Below are 9,998 nucleotides of genomic sequence, written 5' to 3' on the forward strand. Positions count from 1 at the left end.
CGTTATCTTTGTTTTCTTTATTATTTTGGTTAGGTCGGGGTGTGACGAGGGTGGTTTTTGTATTGTCTAGGGTTTTTTGAATATCTAGGTGTTTATATGTCTATGGTTGCCTAGATTGGTTCCCAATCAGAGGCAGCTGTTTATTGTTCTCTGATTGGGGACCATATTTAGGTAGTCATATTCCTTGGGTATTTGGTGGGTTATTGTCTGTGTAGGTGCATGTCAGCAATCAGTTATTATAGCTTCACGTTCATTCTCTGGGGTACAAGGAAAAGGTGCACATTAAAAGCGAGGGTCGACCTCTGCCTGAGATCAGTTTCATGAAGAAGGAAAAAAAGTGAGGTTTTAATACCTACTGTTATCAAATGTATAGCTGGTTAACAGGGAGCCTATCATCAAGCTGCTTATAATTGCACTTTATGCTGCTTTACATGCTGAACATCTTTTCTGGGGTGTCAAAAACAATATCCAAATGATTTGAAAGCTTCCATCGCATCATCCATTAAACTTCAGATTAAAGAGAGGATGATACAGCACATCTTTTTTTTCAGTGCGCTCAAACAGGCTTTGCACTTTCCTTCAGTATTTACAGTATTTAGCAAAGATGATAACACAATCACTCCGGACAGACACAAGCAAAATTCTAATGACATAAATGTTGCAGCAGCCTTGGCTACAACTAAACATTAGAAATCTGACATGCTGTATGTGATGAAAACAATACTATTTTTCCATCTGATCAACTGTAGGCTACTAATAAGAGCAGCTGCATACAGCCTATGCACCCTGTCCATCTGGTCAGGGTAAACTAAATGGTAACGTTATGTATTTATAGTCCATTTGTGTGTCAGGAGAAAATGTGATGAAATTTAGATCATATTCAAAATTTGGCTGGCTAGGCTGCCTATTCGTTTTTAATTCAAAAGTATTACATGGAATTAATCAGTCGACATAATAGTGATGGCAGATGTGAGTATTTTTTTTAATGAGGCCTACAGTTACATAGGCCTGCATGATGCAAACATGCATAAAGCAAGCTCAGCCTTGTGAGTTCTATTGCCTATCAGTTGTCACCTGTGTCTGGGTAGAGAATCTTCTCCTAATCTAGTCTAAATATAATTTATTTGAACACATATAAGGTAGCTGCAGTTTGACAGGGTTTTCATCCCCCCCCCCCCCCCCCCCCCAGGGCCAGGAGTTTTTTTTTTAAACCATGTGACTCGATTAGGAAAAACTGGTCCCATCATAGCCCATATAAAACCTTTTTGCAACTGATTAATCACTGTCATACCTTATAGGGTCCAGAGTTTTCCTAGTTAGGTAAACATATAAGGAAAAACACTAGGCCCCAAGAGGTAAAAATTGCCACACCACTTTGGGACCACCAGTCTGCTCACATTTGTCAGTTATTGTCAGGTATGTGGATGATCAGGGCTTTATTCAGGAACAGTTCTTGGGCTACTGTGATGTGTCAAGTGGGCGAGATGCGCAGTCTGTGTTTGACTTTATGAATTTTGAGATGTCTGACTTTAACTTCATAGAGAAACTCGTTGCCCAAACCTACGATGGCGCAGCTATAATGGAATGTATCTGCTATTTGGATTTACAGATAAATCCATTGTGTTCCCTGATTAAGAGGTGATGACTAATCCATTCCACTACCATTGTCAACTTTCTCCTGACGTGAACTGAAGCCACAACGTCTCATGTGCCCTCTCATCCACTGGCACATTGAATGTTTCCCTTCCAAGCACTGGGAGTATCCCTCTAAACGTTCTCTCATTACTGTATGTAGAGTCAATCACATACAAAATCACATTATTACACATCAATGATTTTTATCCTTGCTTAGACTAACTCATTCTTATCTCTTTTGTCTGTGTCATTATTTTTTGTCTTCCCAGTAAAATCCTGTCCTGCACTGGTCAAGACTCTGAACACCTCAACTCATGCCACGCACCCTCATACAATCACTGCTGACATCCCTTTCCAACACTGTAAGTATCCCTCTCATTCCTTTCCCCATAATATTGTACTATACATGTCTTTATTAAATGTTTAGGTTAAAATAATTAGTCTTTGATGCTTTTTAAACACACTTTGTGGTCACCATGCTTTCCGTGCTTATACCGTGGGTCTCCCACCCTCCTACATTTTTTAAGTCACTATCCTCCACTGGTTTCATCACTCCAGAGAACACATTTCCACTGCTCCAGAGTCCAATAGCGGCAAGCTTCACACCACTCCAGCAGATGCTTGGCATTGCGCTTGGTAATATTAGGCTTGTGTGTGGAAACCCATTTCATGAAGCTCCCGTTGAACAGTTCTTGTGCTGATGTTGCTTCCAGAGGCCGTTTGAAACTCGATAGTGAGTGTTGCAACCGAGGACAGGCAATTTTCCACTTCACAATAACAGCACTTACAGTTGACTGGGGCAGCTCTAGCAGGGCAGAAATTTGATGAACTGACTTGTTGAAAATGCGACATCCTATGAGGGTGCTGCGTTGAAAGTCACTGAGCTCTTTGGTAAGGCCATTCTACTGCCAATGTTTGTCTATAGAAATGTAATGGCTGTGTGCTCGATTTTATACACCTGTCAGCAACGGGTGTGGCTAAAATAGCCAAGCCCACTAATTTGAAGGTGTGTCCACATACAGTACTTTTGTATAAATGGTGTATATAACCTATTATTTGTTTAGATATTTTAAGTTGTAGAACATGTACCTTTAAAACTGTACTTTTAAAATTGTGAACTGATTATACATCAGAATATGTAGCAGGGTGGAATGGAAGAGCAATTTTATTTATAATTTGCCCCTTTCAATCTGTCACCCGGCAAGTCATTACATACAGTCAATTTAAGTCTCATATCAAGTAGCACTTTCCCATAACTACTTTTAATGTCAGAGAACTGTATTGAACTATAATTTGCATTTATGAGATGATGTAATTTTATGCAGATTTACAGATTTTCAGTCCCATACTTCCTCTATGTACTCTCACTGTTTTGATCTCTCTCTCAGACCACCTTGTCCTTATCCTGCAGTGGGCTAAATCAGGGTCACATTATTTATTGGTACTCTTAAACAAATCTACTTTGAAACAAAAGCATACACCTCACACACATGGTTATAGGTTTTAAAAAGTAGACACTTGTACAATGTCAGCCATAGAGTTGACATTTATTACATTTGAGTTTGCATCCCAATATTATACTTCATATACATCACAAAAGACTGAAATCTAACAAAACCGTTTTATATAGAAACCCAGGATTTAGAGTCTATGCCCCACGGAATTCTAATTAGCATAATACAACAATCCCTATAAAAATCTGTCAGTTAGGCGTCCCGAGTGGCGCATTGGTCTAAGGCAGTGCTTGTAGGCATCACTACAGACCTGGGTTCAATCCAAGGCTGGGATGTCCTTGTATATCGTGCTCTAGTGACTCCTTGTGGCAGGCCAAGCGCCTGTAAGCTGGTGCCATCACCAGCTGGAAGGTGTTTCCTCCGACACATTGGTGTGGCTGGCTTCTGGGTTATGCAAGCAGTGTGTCAAGAAGCAGTGGCGGCTTGGCAGGTTTGTGTTTTGGAGGATACTCTTGACCTTTACCTCTCCTGAGTCCATAGGGGAGTTGCCACAATGGGACAAGACTGTAACTACCAATTGGATATCATGAAAAAGGGGTGTCAGTTTAAGCTAGAGATATCTGCGGTGAAAGGTGACCGAGCTAGAGCTGACAATGAGACATCCCAAAACGTCTCTAGCGTCCCAACGGTTTGGCATATTGTGAACCTTCTATGGAAAGATGAGACGAACACAATAGTGTTCTCTGTTTTGCTCTAGGACCCCCACAAGAGTCATGGGCCTCGTTTGCCAAACTCTGTCTGTAGCGTCCGAACAGTTTGGGCTACACACTTTTGCTCTAGGATGCCAACAGAACTCACAAGACTCTGCTGATGGTCTCCCGGTACCTTCCTTTAGATTCTTTGGGGGGGACTATCTGTTGTTCCATGTAGTGAATCTGTTATTCAATGGGTTTGTAGGGACTAGTGGCAGTAACACCAAATAAAAAAATTATTCAACAACTAAAAAAAGTGTTTTTTTATATTTCAAGGGGTCTTCAAATTCAAAGTTAAATAGCAAAATGATCCTTGGTATCACCTTCTTTAAACAATTAAATATAGCTTAGTAGAACCCCCTCTCCTGACTTAGACAGTGTTAATAAAAGTGTTTATTGATTGTGAATGTATGAAAATATTAACATTCCACCCATGAGGCCACTAGAGAGCTCTTCTGGTCATTTGACTGCAGAAGAGAGCTACCCACAAACATGTGCACACACACATGCACTCACAAACAGACGTGCATGCACACAAATATATAGTTACACACAAGTCTCGGTCCAAGAGGCTTCTACCCCCAAACCATAAGACTCCTGAACATCCAGTCAAATGGCTACCCAGACTATTCACATTGCCCCCCCCCCTCTCCACAAAAAAATTAAATTAAATCAAATGTATTTGTCACATACACATGGTTAGCAGATGTTAATGCGAGTGTAGCGAAATGCTTGTGCTTCTAGTTCCGACAATGCAGTAATAACCAGCGAGTAATCTAACCGAACAATTCCAAAACTACTACCTTATACACACAAGTGTAAAGGGATAAAGAATATGTACATGAAGATATATGAATGAGTGATGGTACAGAATGGCATAGGCAAGATGCAGTAGATGGTATCGAGTACAGTATATACATATGAGATGAGTAATGTAGGGTATGTAAACAAAGTGGCATAGTTTAAAGTGGCTAGTGATACATGTATTACATAAAGATGCAGTAGATGATAGAGTACAGTATATACATATACATATGAGATGAATAATGTAGGGTATGTAAACATTATATTAAGTAGCAACACTGCCACTCTCTGTTGTCATCTATGTATAGTCACTTTAATTAACTCTACCTACATGCACATACTACCTCAACTAACCGGTGACCCCACACATTGACTCTGTACCAGCACCCCCCTGTATATATTGTTATTTTTTTTACTGCTCTTCCTTAATTACTTGTTACTTTTATCTCTTATTCTTATCTGTATTTTTTGAAACTGCACTGTCGGTTAGGGGCTTGTAAGTAAGCATTTCACTGTGCGGTCTACACCGGTTTTCTGTGCATGTCACTAATACGATTTGATTTGATTGGACACACATGCACACACAAACACACACCACATTATTAGGTGGGGACAGATAACCTTGACGTTTGCAGCTAGTGAGAAGCTTTGGATTCAGACCATTGACATTGTCTGAGATTCTCAATTCTCTCTTTAGCGGCTCAAAACTATACTATGGCTAGCACTAGTGATGGGAAACTGAGTTTTTGCCTGGATACATCTTACACCATGGTTTCCTTTTTATAACTTCAAGTTTACTATATAAAAAAACGGAATCTATGTCATTATTTGGTATGCTTAAGACAGAAACATATACTACGCTAATGTATTTGAAAAACAAATGAATATTGTGTTTTCAACGGTATTTGGCCTCACCCTCACATTCCTAAATGTTCCATAGCTCCCTACTCTACCTGCTAAGCTCCCTTACAGGTGAAACTACAGAATCCTAACTATATTTGTAAATACGGTGTCCAGAATAGGTCGGTGTTTGAAGGTAGCTTGGAATCAAAGAAAGCATCAAAACCACAGTGAAATCAGCGTGATCTCACATTTTGCAACACACAGTTAGATAAAGCACATGATCAAATGAAGCTTCGGACGTCATTGATGATGTACTTCTGATTAAGCGATACACACATTGGCACACCCCTGCCCACCCCCGGGTGCACGTTCTGGTTTTTGCCCTAGCAAAACACAGCTGATTCAAATAACCAACTCATCATCAATCTTTGATTATTTGAATCATCTGTGTAGTGCTAGGGCAAAAAAACAAAACACGCACCAAAAAGGGATCCGCTAAGGTTACAAGGCAAATAACTATTATTTGGCACTACATATATATCAATTTGTTTTTAGTGTGTAGGCAACAAAACATTGATCTGTTATAATCCCCAAATCCTTCATTCTTAAATCTGCTGTGCCTTTATATGTTTATCAACCCCAGCATTACAGTTTGCCCCTCCCTACTCTTGTCTTGTGAGCTGAATGGCTAACATGTCTAGGGGGAGGGGCTGTGGGGAGGTTTATTTTTTGACTGTATAACTCTGGAAGGAAAGGGAAGAGATTATGTAGTCTGCAAAGTGATCCGCCATCTCCATCTCTGAGGTTCACACTCCTGTCACTGATCAACTCAGCTCCTGTTCTTTCATTCATTCTCTGCCATGCTCTCTCACTTCTCTGTTTTCTTTATCTTCAGTCCTTCTTTCTTTTCATTTCCTCCTTTGCCACTTTTCTACTTACATATGTTTTACTTCATATCTCTATTTATCATCTCTCAATTCTCAATTCACTATCTCTCTCCTTCTATCATCACTCTATTTTCATCCTTACCTCTGCCCCCCCCCCTCTCTCTCTTGCTTTCTTTCTTTCTCATTCTTCCTGGAGGCTGCCAGTTGATAGCAGTGTAGAGAGAGTGCCAGGGGCTAAGGAAGGCTAACATCAGCAGATGTCTGAAGAAAATGACTCTGCTTGACCAGTTTGGGGGCTGGATGAGGCAAAGAAGAGGATCAAACATTGGGATTCATTCTGCTTTCCACCACCTGCCGGGCGCCTGACTCTGAGCATGGAAGACAACAGAACAAGAGGACCATTGAGCACGCAGCACTGAGAATTTCGGAGTATACTGATGGACTTAACTAGGTGGATTAATAGCCCTAAACAAGGCTAGAATGGTGACATTAACATTTTACTAAAAGGCTTAGAGAACCAACTAAGAGAACTACCAACTACACAATGAATGCCACAGAATACCAGGGGTCGATCTCTGTGAGCTATAACAGGAACTCCAGCACTGCTGGGACTCTGGTATCCGTCAACAAAGACTCAGAGGGCATTGGTCTCAATGACTCTTCGACAGGATGTTACGACCAGCTCCTCATCTCCACCGAGGTCTTCCTCACACTGGGGATTGTCAGTTTATTAGAGAACATCCTGGTGATTGCCGCTATCATCAAGAACAAGAACCTCCACTCTCCCATGTACTTCTTCATCTGTTCTCTGGCTGTGGCCGACATGCTGGTCAGCGTCTCCAATGCCTCCGAGACGATCGTCATAGCCCTGATCAACAGTGGCAGCCTGAGCATCTCTGGGTCACTGATAAAAAGCATGGACAATGTGTTCGACTCCATGATCTGTAGCTCACTGCTGGCGTCAATCTGTAGTCTCTTGGCAATCGCCATAGACCGCTACATCACCATATTCTATGCGCTGCACTACCATAACATTGTGACGGTAAAAAGAGCGCTGGCGGTGATCTCCCTCATATGGTTGTGTTGCGTGGTGTCAGGCGTGCTCTTCATCATCTACTCTGAGAGCACCACTGTCCTCATCTGCCTTATCACCATGTTCTTCACCATGCTGGCACTCATGGCCTCGCTCTACATCCACATGTTCCTCCTAGCCCGGCTACACATGAAGAGGATTGCCATGCTGCCTGGGAACGCGCCCATCCGCCAGCATGCCAACATGAAGGGTGCCATCACCCTCACCATCCTCCTAGGTGTGTTCGTAGTGTGCTGGGCTCCCTTCTTCCTCCACCTCATCCTCATTATCTCTTGCCCTAGGAATCCCTACTGTGCCTGCTTCATGTCGCACTTCAACATGTACCTCATCCTCATCATGTGTAACTCGGTCATCGACCCACTCATCTACGCACTCCGCAGCCAGGAGATGAGGAAGACCTTCAAGGAGATCTTCTGCTGGTACAGCTTGCCAAACCTGTGTGTGTGTGAGCTCCCTGGGAAATAGTGACCCTTTGAACAGCTGACAACTACTGAGGTGGCATCTGCCTTTGTCTCCTCACATGAAAGAGACAGCTGAGACGTTGTGTACAGCATGAGGTCTTTGATGCTGGTGCTGATTGTGATTGGTGAGGACTGATTTGCCCTCTTTCTGCCCGTGCTCCAGGACATGGCTGTAAATTCTTCAAAAGTAGTTCCTCTTAACCGGTTCTGGTTACCATGGCTCGGGTAGCCAAAGAGAAGGTTGGTTTACATACAAACTGTAAAAACAGAACACAACACAAAACCCATTCGTTCTCTACAGCACAATCAGGTATCTTTTTGTTTGTCTCGAACAATTCTGTTTTTAAAGTAACTGACCCATAATGTGAGAAGATATGATGATGATGATATGAGAAAGATATCTATTTAAAATAAGTTAGATATTTTAATATTTAAAACATATTTGAAGTACTGAGTGGCAGCTGCCTACACACTACGGTCTTTTTTCAAGGATAACATACGAAAGTAGTGCTCACGAACCAAAACTGGTCACCGAAAATTGTGCACAGTCGTGTACTACGTCATCCAATTCGTATGATTATATTAGGAATTCAAATGTGCTACGATATATTTGTAAGTGCTTAAGATCCAGGACTGCATCTTTAAATGGCACACTATATGACAGTGTACGTTTATTTCATACTCTGAACGATTGAAAGTGGAAAGCTTAAAAAAATATAATCTACCTCCCGGAGCAAACAGTAAAAAAAAAAACTAAAGTCTTGCACCGTGCTTTGTAGAATAAATGTCAGAGGATTTTCCTTTAGCCTATCTTACTAGGCTGACAACTACAACACATAGTGGCTCTAAATTGAAAAAAAAACAACAACAAAGTGAAGCACTAATTGAAATGATTTCTGTTGAGAATAAACCCAGTCGAGAGAGCTACATCTCATTTGATTAAAAGCTAAAAGCTACCTATGCTGCTTGAAAAAAAAAACAGACCTTGTGTGCATTTATAAAGTCACCATTACATGACACAGACACACTTTCATCTATATTTTTAATTCATCCTCAATATGCGTTCATCAAGTGCTTGGATAATTCTTTGCAGACTTATTTTACAGTGTACATGTAACTTCTTATGTATGAATTCTATAATTTCCTAACCCCAACCCTAATTCTAGATTCTATTGATATTGTATTTTGCTCTAAAATGTAAACGATGTGAGTATGTGCTTTTGTGTTCTTATCATGTCGCTTGTTGTTCTGGCCTTAAACATGCTGCACTGTGATGTAAAATAACAATTTCAATGCCGGTGTTATATATACATATTTTAATAAAATCATGTGGAAAGCCTATTGTTTACAGAACGATATAACCATCTGTTTCTCGTATTATTCTTTCATTGCAGTTCATTGCAGTTCTGATTGGTTATAGTTTTATTCTTTAGATGAAAGCTGCACCCTTACTATTGTGTTAAAGCTTACTCAAAGGCAGCCTTACTCTCATTAAAAGTGTTGCCGACCCTGTGAGCTTAGATCAATAGGCCTATGTGTTTAGACAAGTTAACTTCTATGCGTAGCTATCTACAAATCCCCCCCCCAGTGTTTTGAAACAGCAAATGAGGATTTTATACTTTTCTTCTCCCAGTTTAGACTTTAACCTTTGAGAACTCAAACATGTGGTCAATCACAAACAAAGAAGATCTCTTTGAAGGCTGGGAGCTTTCTATGGAATCATGTAATTTATTTTCTTATCAAAATCATGGTTTGGACAAATAAGACTGGGAAATCATCTTAAACAACCTAATATGTAGTTGCAGTATATTAGGTTTTGAACATATTAAATTCTGCAAGATTTTGCTCTTTGAGTATTTGTGTACTTAGTCTAATAGGGCTGAGAGTTTGTATTACAGATTAGAGCAATGGCAGCCCTGACATATAAAGGCTGAAGACCAAACCAGGCGCTCTTGTTGAGAATATTGATATATGCTCTAGAGTTCCTCTATGGAGATGATAGAAACTTCCAGAAGGACAATCATCTCTACAACACTCCACCAATCAGGCCTACATGGTAGAAGGGCCAG

The 9,998-nt window shown here is 40.7% G+C and overlaps 1 pseudogene across 1 annotated transcript; it reads left to right on the forward strand.

The window, feature by feature from the left end:
- Nucleotides 1–6,046: 6,046 nt before the first annotated feature.
- Nucleotides 6,047–9,287, forward strand: LOC110490013 (melanocortin receptor 4 pseudogene; annotated as a pseudogene). The gene has a single exon (XR_016486502.1). The product of XR_016486502.1 is annotated as a melanocortin receptor 4 pseudogene (transcript).
- The last annotated feature ends 711 nt before the right edge of the window (nt 9,288–9,998 follow it).

This window comes from Oncorhynchus mykiss, chromosome 15, assembly GCF_057628025.1.
Source record: "Oncorhynchus mykiss isolate SJ-2025 chromosome 15, ASM5762802v1, whole genome shotgun sequence".
Lineage (NCBI taxonomy): Eukaryota > Metazoa > Chordata > Actinopteri > Salmoniformes > Salmonidae > Oncorhynchus > Oncorhynchus mykiss.